This window comes from Colossoma macropomum, unplaced genomic scaffold (genome assembly GCF_904425465.1).
Source record: "Colossoma macropomum unplaced genomic scaffold, Colossoma_macropomum, whole genome shotgun sequence".
NCBI classification, from domain to species: domain Eukaryota; kingdom Metazoa; phylum Chordata; class Actinopteri; order Characiformes; family Serrasalmidae; genus Colossoma; species Colossoma macropomum.
Genome location: NW_023494788.1, coordinates 35079039 through 35092362, shown reverse-complemented (window position 1 = coordinate 35092362; position 13324 = coordinate 35079039). Strand labels below are relative to the sequence as shown.

At 38.2% G+C, this 13324-nt stretch overlaps 1 protein-coding gene across 2 annotated transcripts in view; it reads right to left on the bottom strand.

The window, feature by feature from the left end:
- Positions 1-13324, bottom strand: part of lingo2 (leucine rich repeat and Ig domain containing 2) — a 441502-nt gene that overhangs the window by 358706 nt on the left and 69472 nt on the right. For both annotated transcript variants that reach the window (XR_005007190.1, XM_036569248.1), the window contains exon 2: positions 8888-8952. The gene's annotated coding sequence lies outside the window, so the exon portion shown is untranslated. The remainder of the gene's footprint in view (positions 1-8887; positions 8953-13324) is intronic.

Here is a 13324-nt window from a genome sequence, read left to right as displayed (position 1 = left end):
AAACCATCACTTTGGCTACATTTTTTTCATGTCCTAAAGCTTTGTACTTCACATAAACATGGCAGTTTACTGGCACGAAACCATCCGCTGTGATTTGCAGATTGCTACGAGCAAGCAGCTCTAATATCCTGATAAATGTCACTATGCACACTAACTTTAGAAAGGGTTCCCCAAGGCGCTGAGTTCTGATGAGATGAAAGTGACATTTGGTGATGCAGATGGCCTCACTTAAGTGGGCTTTACTGATGAGCCATATTTACTTATCACAGCATTGTAAAAAAGCATCATCTTAAGGGCTGCTGATACATGGCTAATTGAACAACCATAAGCACCGCACATAGCCACAGTGTTCTCTGTCTTCGTCTCTGACAGCTTGGGCTTGGTCATTAAATGCTCTAATTAATGGGTAGTTTTAAATGAGTATCAAAGTGATAGATTTTAAACCAAATGAACAAAGTGGATAGACAGTGTCATCAAACGTGGAGTATTTATACAGACAGTACATATGCAGACTGTGTACATATAGATTAGCTCATTATAAGACATGTTCATGTTGTACAGTTGTAATTCATGTACAAATAATCATAGTCTACTGATCATTTATGGGTGTGTATCAGCAGATGAACCACACCCCTTCACTGTACACCAGGACGGTACAGTGGTCAGTGAGTGTGTTCAGTATGAGTGCAGGTTTCAGCACCATGGACAGCTTCCGAAGCTTACAGCTGCTGCCCTTGGTGGTGCTGTAGTGTCCTGAATTTGGTCTTAAATGCATTTGCATGCACTTGGCCTCTTTTGTTTTCTCCTGCATAATAAGGAGACCTTTACCAAACCATAAAAGTTCACTGGATACCAAAAGTCAAGTACTTGTATAAGAAGCCATATGGGGTTGTATGTTGCTGAGTTGCTATAAGTCATCTAAATTAGTCATTGCTATGAAAACTGGCTTGATGTCACCTCAATATTGCAACACCTATCTTAGCTTTCTATCTATTAATCTAGCTAGCTAGCTACTACTGTGCCAGTCAGAGACCACCGTTCAACTTAGTAGACCACCAAAACTGTTACAATTAGACAAAAAAGTACTTACATTTTTAATCTTTAAGAGATACAATTGCAACAGTGATCTCAACATCCCAGATCCCAACATCATTGAATGAGTTTACAAGCACTCAGTCATCCGATCATAATCAGATTTATCAGATTGTTTAAATGGTCATATAAAAAGCATAGTCAGATTTCTTAGATCAGAGTTAAGTCTAGAAATCTATTAAGAAATCTGATACAGAGAGCTGGATTTTAGCTCAGTAATCAGATTTCTCAGTGCATGTAAACTCTTACTCTGATTTCTTTCCGATTTCTCAATCTGCGCATATGTGAAAAAAGATGGCAGTACCGGAAATGAGCACTTTTGAAGCGATGCCGAAGCAAACTACATGTTTGATAAAATGAAGGATTTAAATTTTCTTTTTATTCTAGATAATGTACATTATGTTCATATTTTCAGGTAAAGTGGCGCAATGTTTAAAAAAAAAAAGCTGTGGCATGAAATTTGAGTTTTATGTTACGTTTAAGTCACGTCTTCTTCTGTGAGTTTATTGGCTGGCTGTAAAGCAGAAATCCCATTACTGCCTGACTCATGTAGACCTGGAGTTTCCTCATTATCTGATTACTCAAGTGCATATAAACTGACAAAATCTGATTTTCTGCAGTTATCAAATTATTTAGTGCATGTAAATACACTCACTGACTGGGGGTACTTGAATCCTGAGAAGCAGAAAGTGCCAAACCAAATTCTAAGACTGAATTTTGGAGGTGTGTCTGCATCTCCACTTAAAAAAGATAGCATTTAGTAAACACAGTGCTTCTATATAATATAATGAACACTCAAAGAACCCTTTGCATGATTAAATGGTTCTTTGCAGGGTGAAATTGCTTTTCAGATTGATGGAGAATGTGCCATATATGGTGCTATATAGCACCTTTTTGAAAAGTAGTCTATATAGCACCAAAAAGGGTTCTACTATTGTTACGATGACAAGCTTGTTACAATAGCAGAACCCTTTTTGGTGCTATATGAAACACTTTTCAAAAAGATGCTACATAGCACCATATACAGCATTTTACCATGCAAAGCACCATTTAAGCATGAAAATTGTTCTTTGAGTGTTCCTGGTTCTACATAGAACACCTGTCTTTACACAGAACCCTTAAAGAACCATCTTTTTTAAGAGTGTCCTGTAAGTACAGTTTGTCTGATGGTGACAGTTGTGGTGAAGAGTGCTATCTGACTTTGGCACAGTATCTATTTAAGGTAGAAGCCTGTGAGTGTCACACAGTCCTCTGGCAAGCAGGCAAAGTATCAGACATTCAAAATGAATGACATAAACAGCAGCAAAAAGCAGTTCCAGCACTTGCAGCCTCAACTGCTGCACTCCTACCACACATAACCATGAGTCTATGTAAAAATACCTATCCCATCTATTATTGAGCGCTGTCTCTGTGGCCTGTATGAAGACAGCATCTTCCTGCAGCAGAGATATGGCCTTGGAAGGCAGCGGGGCAGACAAGCAGCGGGTACGTAATAATAAATAAGTGTCAGGTGGCTTCCTCACCTCTCTACAGAAAGACACATTATCTGTCGGGGTTTTGTGTGGCTCTGCCGAAAGCTAAGAGGCTTTCCCCGACTCTCGGAGCAGAGGAGACAGGAGCTCGTGAGGGAATTACAGAAAAACCTCCGGGGGATATTTTCTCGTGACACTTGCTGACCTCACCCCGTCTGATCAAAAGACGCATTCCGCCCCCTTTGAGACGCCACTGGTGACCCTAAGAGGGCCAGAAGTCAGGGGGCTTTGACAGAAGTGGCGTATGTTTTGTTGTAAAGATATTACGATACACATCCGTGAGCTCCTCTGTGGAAAAGTGGGTGGGCGGCAGAGCACCAGCAGCTAAAAATAAAGCAAAAAGGTGCTGCGCTTGATTAGGCCTTCACCAGGAGTGAGAGAGAGAGAGAGAGAGAGAGAGAGAGAGAGAGAGAGAGAGAGAGCAGCAATGGAGAGGGGAGGGAAACAGAAAGAGAAAGAAGAGCAAGGGAGGAAGGGAGGAAGGACAGAAATGAAAAAGGAGTGAGAGAGCAAAAGACAAGGAGGAAGAGGATGAAGTGATACAAGAGAGAGAAAGAAAGAAAAGGGAGAGAGGAGAGAATGGATGGATAGAAAACAAAAGAGAGAAAAAGAGAGAGACAAAGGAGAGAGAAAAGAGGCGAAAAGAGAGCAAAATACAGAGAAAGAGAGAAAAGAAAAGTGAGAGAGGAAGGAAGGAGGGGGAGAAAGAAAGAGAGAAACAGAGAAAGAGATGGAGAAAAAAGAGGCAATAAAAAGAAAAGATTGATAAAATATAAGAAACAAATGAGCACATGTAGAAAGAAAATGAGAGAGAGAGAGAGAGAGAGAGAGAGAGAGAGAGAGAGAGAGAGAGGAAGAGAGAGAGGAGAGAGGGGGAGAAGAGCAAAACCAAAAAGATAATGAAAGAAAGAAAAGGATAGAGAAGAGACAGACGAGAATTCAAGAAACAATAAGGACAAGAAGAAAGAAAGAAAAAAGGAGAGACTAAGAGAGAGAGAAGAGCAATGGAGAGAAAGAGAGAGAGGAGGAAAGTAGATACAGAGAGTGAAAGAGAGAAAGAGATACAAAAAGAGAAAGAAGAGCAAAGAAGGAAAAAGAAATGCAAAAGGAAAAAGAAAAGATAGAGCAAAAGACAATGAGAAAGGATGAAGTGATAAAGGAAAGAGAGAAAAAAGAAAAAAGAGTGAGAAAGAATGTCAGACAGGGATAGAAGGACAGAGAGACAGAGACAGAAAAGAGAGGAAGAGAAGAGGCGAGAAAAGTAGGGATAGAAAGACAAGGGATAGGATGAAAGAAAAAGAGAGAGGAGAGAAAGAGCAGAGAAAGGAGAGAGGAAAGACAAGAAAGGGTGAGAGTGAAAGAAGGAAGAGAGAGAGGAGGGGGAAGAAAGTACAAAACAGACAAAGAGATAAAGAGAAAGAATAGAGAAAGAGAAAGGATAAATGAGAATATATGAAACAAGTAAGGACAAAGAGAAAGAAAGACAAATCAGAGAGAGAGAGAGAGAGAGAGAGAGAGAGAGAGAGAGAGAGAGAGAGAGAGAGAGAGAGGAAAGATGAGAAGAGAGACCAAGATGCAGAGAAAGAGAGAGAGAAAGGAAAAGAAAGACAGAGAAAAGGAAAAAGGAAGGAAGAGAGAGGAGAGAGTGAGAAGGGAGATAGAAAGAGTGAAAAGCAGAGAGAAAAAGAGAGGGAGGATAAAGAAGGACAAAAGACAGATAAGAATATAAGACAAATAAAGGCAAGGAGAAAGAAAGAGAAAGAGAGAAAGAGACAGAGAGAGAAGAAGGAGAGCAAAATACAGAGAAAGAGAAAAATTGAGCAAAAAAGGAAGAGAAAGGAAAGAGGGGGAGAAAGAAAGAGTGGAAAAACAGAAAGAAAAAAGCAAGAGAACAAGAGGGGGAGAAAGAAAGAGCAAAAAACAGAAAGTCAATAAAAGAAAGAGGATAGAGAAAGAGAAAAGATTGATGAAAATAAGAAACAAATAGTAACAAAAAGAAAGAAAATCAGAGAGAGACAGAAAACAAGAGAGGAGAGAGGGTGAGAAACAAAGAGTGAAAGAGAAGATATAGAAAGACAAAAAGATAGATGGATAAGGAACAAATAATGACAAGTAAAAGAAAGAAAAAAGACAGTGACAAAGAGAGAAAGAAGTAAGAAAGAGCAAAAAAACAGAATAATAGACAGAAAAAGAGACAACACAGAAGAAAACAGAGAACAAGGAGAAAGAAAGAGAAATCAGAGAGAGAGAGAGAGAGAGAGAGAGAGAGAGAGAGAGAGAGAGAGAGAGCTATATTTCTATTGAAAAGGGAGGGGACGTGCTGGGCGCCTGTGTGATGTGTCAGATGAAAGAAACTCTTAAATATACAGTAAAAGAGAAACGACAAATCAAACAGGATGAAAAAGGGCTGCGTCTGGTGTTTATGACCGACATGTTTTAGCTTGAGTTGATTATAGAGCCGAAACACGCTCGTATCAACACGAGCAGCAGAAGAGCGTGTGGCTTACGTAACTGATTATGCTAAGGCTGCTACTGGAAGAAGAAGAAGGAGGAGAACAGCATCCCTTTTTATCTGCTGATGTAAGGTTGAGCTCAATTAGAAAAGACAACAACAAAGAGAATTTAAACTCATTCCATACATTTGAAGTCTGCCTTCAGAGAGAGGGCCGCGCTTGTTAAATCGAAACAATTTTGGTCGGAGTGCATGCATTATTGACAATGTCCAAGCATTACGAGCGTTAGGAGCTTTGTATCTCCAGACGCGGCCTGCGTGTCCGAGCGCAGCCAGAAACGGTATCAGTCAGAGCCGACTTGCTTGAATTTCTTATTATTAGACACGCCGGCGCTGTTGTTCATCTCGCCCTCTGACAACAAGCTCATCGCTGATCATCCATATTATACTTTACGACATGCTTTCATTCCCATCCCTGGGTTTTATGCTCCTTTTTATGAGCATATTATAGTGCATTAAAACAATGCCTCCGCACGCCAGGAAGATTTACTTCCCTTTGTTTAATCTATGTTCTCCTTTAATACCCCCCCATACCACCACCTATTCCACCAGGCTTGCCAAGATAACCCACACTATTGTGGAATTAGTCTCTCTTTTCTTCACTAATGCTGAAGGAAATGAATGTGTGATTCCAGAAATAATCAGACGAAATTAGCCGCGGTGGGGGCCGCTTCGCCTGCCGCCGGGCGCCGGCCCAACATCTTCCTTCTGGCTCACTTTCTCACCCCCCCACCCCTTATCTGTACATGTACAATGGTCAGGATTAGTCGCAGGGCTGGACTCTGCGCCCTGTCTCTATTAACAGTCACCCCCAGCTTTGCCCTATCAATTCAATGGGCTTTTGTGTATCATAACACGCTGTAATACATCACCGGGTTGCCAAGATTGAGAGAAAACATTAGCTTTAGTTGAATAGTTCTGTGACCAGGGGTGTGACGATACACACAGTTCACGATATGATACCTTCTGTGTTTATTTTTGATACAGAAATAAAAAAAAAAAAATGCTAATAAAACTTATTGTTTTGGTCTAATCTCCAAAACATAATCTTGTGAAAGCAGAACTAACCCAAAGAGGTGATTAATTAAGAAGATAAATGATTACATAAAAAGTGTGAATGGTTTCAGGGCAGCTGGAGTTGTCTCTTCCTCTATTTCAAACGTAAAAGTCAAAATTTTGACTTTATATCTCAAAATTCTGACTTATTTTTAATATTTGTCTAGAAATGATGTTACTTTCTCATAACCTTTACTAGTATCTCAAAACAATGACATTTTTTTCAAAATCTTGACAATTGTTTGACATGCTTAAAAAAGGCAGTTCTTCAAGGGTTCTTTAGTAAAGAATATGGTTCTATATAGAACCATGAACACTCAAAGAAACCTTTGCATGATTAAAGGGTTCTTTGCATGGTGAAATCGTTCTTCAGATTGATGGAGAATATGCTGTAGATAGTTCTATGTAGCATGTTTTTGAAAAGGGTTCTATATAGCATCAAAAAGGTTTTGCTATTGTTACAAGCTTGAGGAACCATTTTGGTGCTATGTAGAACCCTTTTCAAAACGATTCTATGTAGCACCATCTTCAGCACATGCTCCATCAATCTGATTTCACCATGCAAAGAACCCTTTAATCATGCAAAGGTTTCTTTGAGTGTTCATGCTTCTATATAGGACCATTTTCTTTACTAAAGAACCCCTGAAGAACCATCTATTTTAAGGGTGTAGCATTTAGAAAAAAAAAAAAAAAAGAAATTCTGACTTGTATTCTCAACAATAATGAGTCAATAAAGTAATTATTTTGTAAAAATAAGTCATTGTTTTGAGATGATAAGTCAATATTTTGACATAACTCTACCAGAAACACAGGAAAAATAGCTTTTTCTCCTCTACATGGCAAGTATGAGCCTCCATTCTTCTCATAGAACTTATGTCAGTATGTCAAACATCGCAAACATTTTTATAGCATAAAATCTAATTGTATGTGATTCACAGAGCATACTGTCTCACAAACAAACAGAAACATTTTAATATATGTATCACAACACCCTTCTTCAGTAATATTATTACAGCTATTATGAGAAGCATCATGGTAATGCACAGTGTTGTTGTAATGTTGCTTCGTGACCTTGTACAGGTGTGGACGGACAGAAAACAGCCTCGGGGCTGCTCAGGTTAGAAAATGTAATTTTCGAGTCTGCGTGAACGCAGTGATGCTCTCGCGCATATGAATAAATAACCTTTGGTCCAGCCGCACAATGCATCTTCATTTCCGGACGTAAATAAGGCTCTGCTTGATGGCTGGAGTGAGATTCATTCTTGTTTTGCCTTTAAGCCAACATTCATCTCCTTTCATCTGCTCTCTTATTAATAACTGTGTGTGTGTGTGTGTGTGTGTGTGTGTGTGTGTGTGTATGTGTATGTGTGGGTGGTGACAAGGACACACTATATTGTCTCAAAGTCACAAAGAGAAACACAGTGTGGCATAAAACACTTCAACAATGAAAGAAGTAGCTGTTTAAAATACAGTCGATGTGTAAAATGTAAATACCTTCTTAACATGTATCTTGAAATGATAAGTTATTTTTACTAACAATGTATATTAGTATCTCAAAACAATGGCATTTTCTCAAAATCTTGACTCAACTGTTTGACTTACACAATGGAAAAGATGGTTCTCATTCATTAGTTATTCGTATTGAGGGAGAATGTGCTGAAGATGATGCTACATAGCACCTTTTTGAAAAGGGTTCAATATAGCACCAAAAGCGTCCCTCTATTGTTATGAAGGCAAGCTTGTTACAATAGCAGAACCCTTTTTGGTGCTATATAGAACCATATACAGCACATTTACCATCAATTTGAAGAACCATTTCACGATGCAAAGAATGCTTTAAGCATGCTAGTGGTTCTTTAAGTGTTCATGGTTCTGTATAGAACCTTGAAGAACTTTTTTTTTAAGTGTGTAGCATTTAGAATCTTTACATTTATCTTGACATAATAAGTTATTTTCTCAAAATTTTGAATGGCATCTCAAAACAATGACTTATTTCCTAAAAATATTGACTTAATATGTCAAAACAACAACTGAAGAAAAAATGGCAAGATAAATTAGAAACACCGCATGAAATATTAATCGGCCATTTTATCAGAAACATATACCTTATAGGTGCGCATTGTAGATTTACAGTTACCGACTGCAGCCCATCTATCACATTCATCAGCCTCCCCCTCACTGCAGTGCAGAGAGTGGTCCACCACCCAAATAATATCTAATGCTGGTCCTATTAGTCACTTTCCAAAGATGAATGAGGCAGAGCAGGGACTGATAAATTGTGCAGTTACAGTCTGTAACTGTACAACTTTGCTGTGTGCCTATATGGTCAATGTTATGACTAAATGGCTGATGAGTATTTGTGGTGGTCTTTTTAATGAAGGCCAACTGCTGCCTGCTTCCCTACAGCACTTTCAGTCTGTATGTTAAAGTGGAAAACATAAAAGAGATTTTGTTTCCCATTTTCTGTCTCAAAGTAATCAGATAAAGCCCATTACAGTCAACTGCAAACTTGTTTGTCCTCTTATTCCATTTCCCCCTCCCTGATCTTTGTTTTTCCAGCAGATGGCTAATCGGGGAAAACGTGTGGCTATCAAAATACACAATAAAGCAGTCTAGCATGTAAAGTCCACCTCTCAGCCTGTCCCCGAAGGGCAAATCCAACTCGCCTCTCGCCAAACGTAACACGGCAACTTACCACATAAAACCAGAACGGGCCGTCACAGTCGCTCTAGCATGGGGGCGAGAGTCCACAGCCATGGCCTGGAAGGGAGAGAGAGGGAGAGAGAGAGTCAGAGTCCCAGTCAAACTGCATTAGAGCTCACTTCATTAGCGGCGGATGGCTTTTTATTTTTTTCGCAGGAAGTCCTTCGTGTTTGTCTTTGCTCCGGTGCAATTGAGCTAAAGACGGCGTGTTTACTTGCCCCCTCACTCATGAGGCTCATTCATTAGTCTCTGAGCTCTAACCCTCGGCCATGTCAACAAGAAGGGCAGCAGCAGAGTGGTGCTAACGCTGAAAACACTGTTACACACATAGTCTTTCACAGAGCTCACTGACACTCAAAGGTTTGGGAACATCTAGCTTTACATTTACACATAACTTTCATTTTACTTTCATAGTACTAATTCTTATCATTCTGAATAATAAGCCTGAATAGCTGAATAATAAGACTGCAGTTTAAGGGGCTTTAACATAGCATTAACATATTATCATCAGGACAAAGCCATGCAACTATACACAATATGAAGGGCAGCTGGCATTTTTAAACAATATTATAGAGTGAGTTCTGACTAATTTTAATATTCAAGTGTCTGATTTTATTTGATTTACTGCAAGGAAGAAAGCAAACAACAACTATGGATGAATATAACGTAGAGCTGTAGTGACATTTCTAGGTAATGGCATGGTGTAGGGGGCTAACACACTGGTAGAATGGATACATTTGAAATCTTTTATTATTCAAAAACAGTCAAAGGAAATTGGCAGGTTTTTGTAACAAAGGAGTCGCAGAGACTGCCTGTTCAGATGAACTAATGAGCTAACACTACAGCTAACTGGTGCAATGTTCAATGCGGATGGAGATTTGTCATCTTCTACATGAGATCTTTCCTCCTCAGTGGATGACATTCCAACATGTTAGTTTGTCAGAGAAACCTATTTTCACTCTTCTGGACCTGGCTGACATCTGCTAGAGTAGTTAGCCTAGTTAGCAGCAGTGCAAAGTAGAATATAATATAATAGACTTAATTATATTTAAGGAAGCACAGAAATGTTGGCCACTGAAAAATTTTGTTCAGGAAAGGCCGAAAATGGTGCTTTCAGTTTTTAGTAGAAAGAAAAAAACAAACAGAAAAAAAGATAAATAAAAAAATGAGAAAAAGATTAAAAAGGCCTAAGACAAAGTGTCAAAGGCTTTATAAATACTTGACAATTAATGGATACTGAAAATAAGAAATTGTACGGAGCCCTTCTGGTGACATTCCATATAAATAAAAATAATGCATGACCACAACTTAGTAAGGTGTGGGAACGAAATAATTAATTCACGGCCACAACTTAACTGTAATAATTAAGTTGCGACCACGACTTAACTCACTTATCTCATTCCCACATCTTACTAAGTCATGGCCATTACTTAATTATTTCTTTCCCACACCTCACTAAGTTGTGACCACACATTATTTTTTGTTTATAGGTTTTGTGATTACAAACAATGTTTGCTTCCTTCATTCTCATGTTGCTTAAGCATTTACTAGTGCAAGAAAAGCAGTAAAAAGAAGGGTTTTTGGTTCAGCCTGCTTTGTCCTGGTTCTCTCTCATTATAACAGCACACCCACTCAAGCATGACATGTTAGACGCACAGGAGCAAAGGAAGAACATGGGAGGTGGGGGTGGTGGGGGGTTGTATGAAAGGGACTGTGGACACCGAAAATAGATCAGAACAACAGTAGCCGGTGCTTTCAGGTCAAAAATGAGCAGATTTGTCCCGCGGGGCGCTTTTCTTTCTGTTCTTTGGTTACACTTTTTATAAATTTACAGACATGGAGAGTTGGAGGAGCTGATATTAGAATTCAGATTTCAGAAGGGCAAAGCTGCAAAGTTCTGGGACGTATAAAGGCATCCCAAATGCCAGCCGAGCTGCTTCAATATTAGTTCCGCCATTATTGCTTATGCCTCGGTGCATTATGTTCCAGCATCGTGCTGCGTGAGAAATGAACGCATGCAGACCAAACAAACAAAATGGACAAATGGGTCTAAAGTTCAAACATCTCCACTCACAGTGCAGGATTTTTTCCCAACTAAACACACCTAGCAGATGGGTTTGTGTTCCTGTTTTTTCCCAAAAATGCACCCTGTGCTGAAGACACGAGGGAATGATGACAGATTACAAAATATGAAAATACTCCCTGAAATGTTAGAATAAAAGAAGGTATTTTGAGTTTTGTCACTGCATGCATTTCTTATGAGAGTATACATCTGAGGCTGGCCTGCACAAATGAGCCCAGGTGAGTTTAAAGTGAAAAGGCTGGCGAAAAACAGATTCACACTATTTCACTCCTTACTAAAAAGTACTTGATCAACCAAGACACGTGTAATGGAACTACAAGGCTAATACAGCTAACAAGTAATGGAAGCTTATTCTCCACCAATTAGCACCGTCCTAACAGTGTGCCTAACCACAGAAACACTTAAAACACTCACCTCAAACTGTGTTGTTTGTTTAATCTCCAATATAGCAGCAACAACATAGCATTTCAGGCTTCAAGATGGCTGCTACTGCTGTTCAGCCATGTATCATGCTTCTGTCTTTTTTAAAGATACCAGCAGGTGAAAGTGAAGCACAATCAATCACATTTTGGATTTTGCTACATAATTTGGTAACACTTTATTTGAGTGGTCCTTTGTAGATGATTAATAAACTCTTTACAGATTATCAGTAACGTATCAACAACATATCAGTGAAGTAGCAGTAGTGAAGCATCTGAACACACTGAAGTAAATAGCTTGTAGATGTTCTGTTGATACATTGCTTACATTAAGTAGATGTATTGTTAATATATTACTTCCATTACGCAAAACCTAACCTTACCCAACCTTACCAAAATCCTAACTCTAACCCTGGCCCTAATCCTAACCCCTAACCTTAACCCAAAACCTAATCCTAACCCTCATATGTTTTTGACATGTTATTGAGAGTCTGTTGAGTGTATGTTTAATCTAAAAAAGACCATTTAAAATAAAGTGTCACCCATAAGTTCAACAAGGACACAGTGTCATTGATGCAAAGCACTGCTCTAATGAAGCATCAAAGATATTTGATTGCAAATATGCTCCCTTTTGGAGAAATTCTGACCTGCTTAACATGAGTGAGTGAGTGAGTTACAAGCCAAATCCATGAGGTGCTTTACAGCTAAAAATATTTGAGCATTGTTAATTGTAACAGTCTGTGGAGCTAGCTATAATATATGCTATACAAATCTAAATAAAATGATGAACCCATTTAATCCATGGTAATTCTGTGTTGTTTGAAACAAATAAGCTGTCAAATAGCTTATCATATCAATGAAATATATTTTATTTAAATGACATTTAAAAAGTTTCCAGCCTTTGTAAGAAGATGAATTTACTGTGCAATTTTTCATGATTCTCTTATGTTAAATCTTGTACATCATGTACTGTATTATATAATGTTTACTGTGTATGTATTATATTGTATATTTATGTGTATTGTGCTTGAATTGCATCTTGTTGCACTGGAAACAGTTGCCACCAACATGTCGTTTGGCAATAAAATGATTCAATCAATCAAGTTTTAAAAGTTGAAATAGCAGGCTCCAAAAAAGAACTATTTTGAATTTACAAAGAAGGGTCTGCATTTTTTCATTGTTTACTTACCATTGCGATAAACTAAGCCTGCTGTGTGGAGGCCGTACTTAAGCTTGGCTAACTCATTGTGAGTTGTTCATATGGACAACTTTGTAGGTGATTGAAATAATATAAATGTAAATTCTGTGACTTAAACTCACAACTCAGTATTTAAAAAAGCACCTAGAATGAAAAAATAATAATAATAATAAAAAATGTTACCTTTATGGCGAATCTCAAGCAATATTTTCCTGAGGGATTTGCAAATTCACTGATGAAGGTAAATTCTACCTTGACCTTTGACCTCTTTAACCTATTTATGTGTATAAAAATTATATATTATATTTTATACCAGTGCTTGTGTTTTATAGTTTGTCAAGCCAGTAACTCACTGACAGTTTACTGGGGTGAATTAAACATTTCCCAAACACACTTTTATTCTGTACTTTACAGAATAATGTTGTGCACTAGGTCTATAACATACATATGACCTCTGTTCTAAAGCAAAGATCTAACATGCTTTTTGAGGTTTGCATTGATGTGAATTGTTGTCTTTGTTAATCTAACTTAAAATTTTGATGTCTATTTTTTTCATTTAAGTACTTAAATAAAACCAGTTAAATGACTTTTTTAGGTTAAATGGACTATTTTTACAGTGTATTATATCGTCACTGATTTTTCATGATTTGTATTTTTCTACATTATTTTAATCTACATAGGTCCATAATTGATGGGAAGCTTCAACTGCTTGTTAGTTAGCCTCACAGC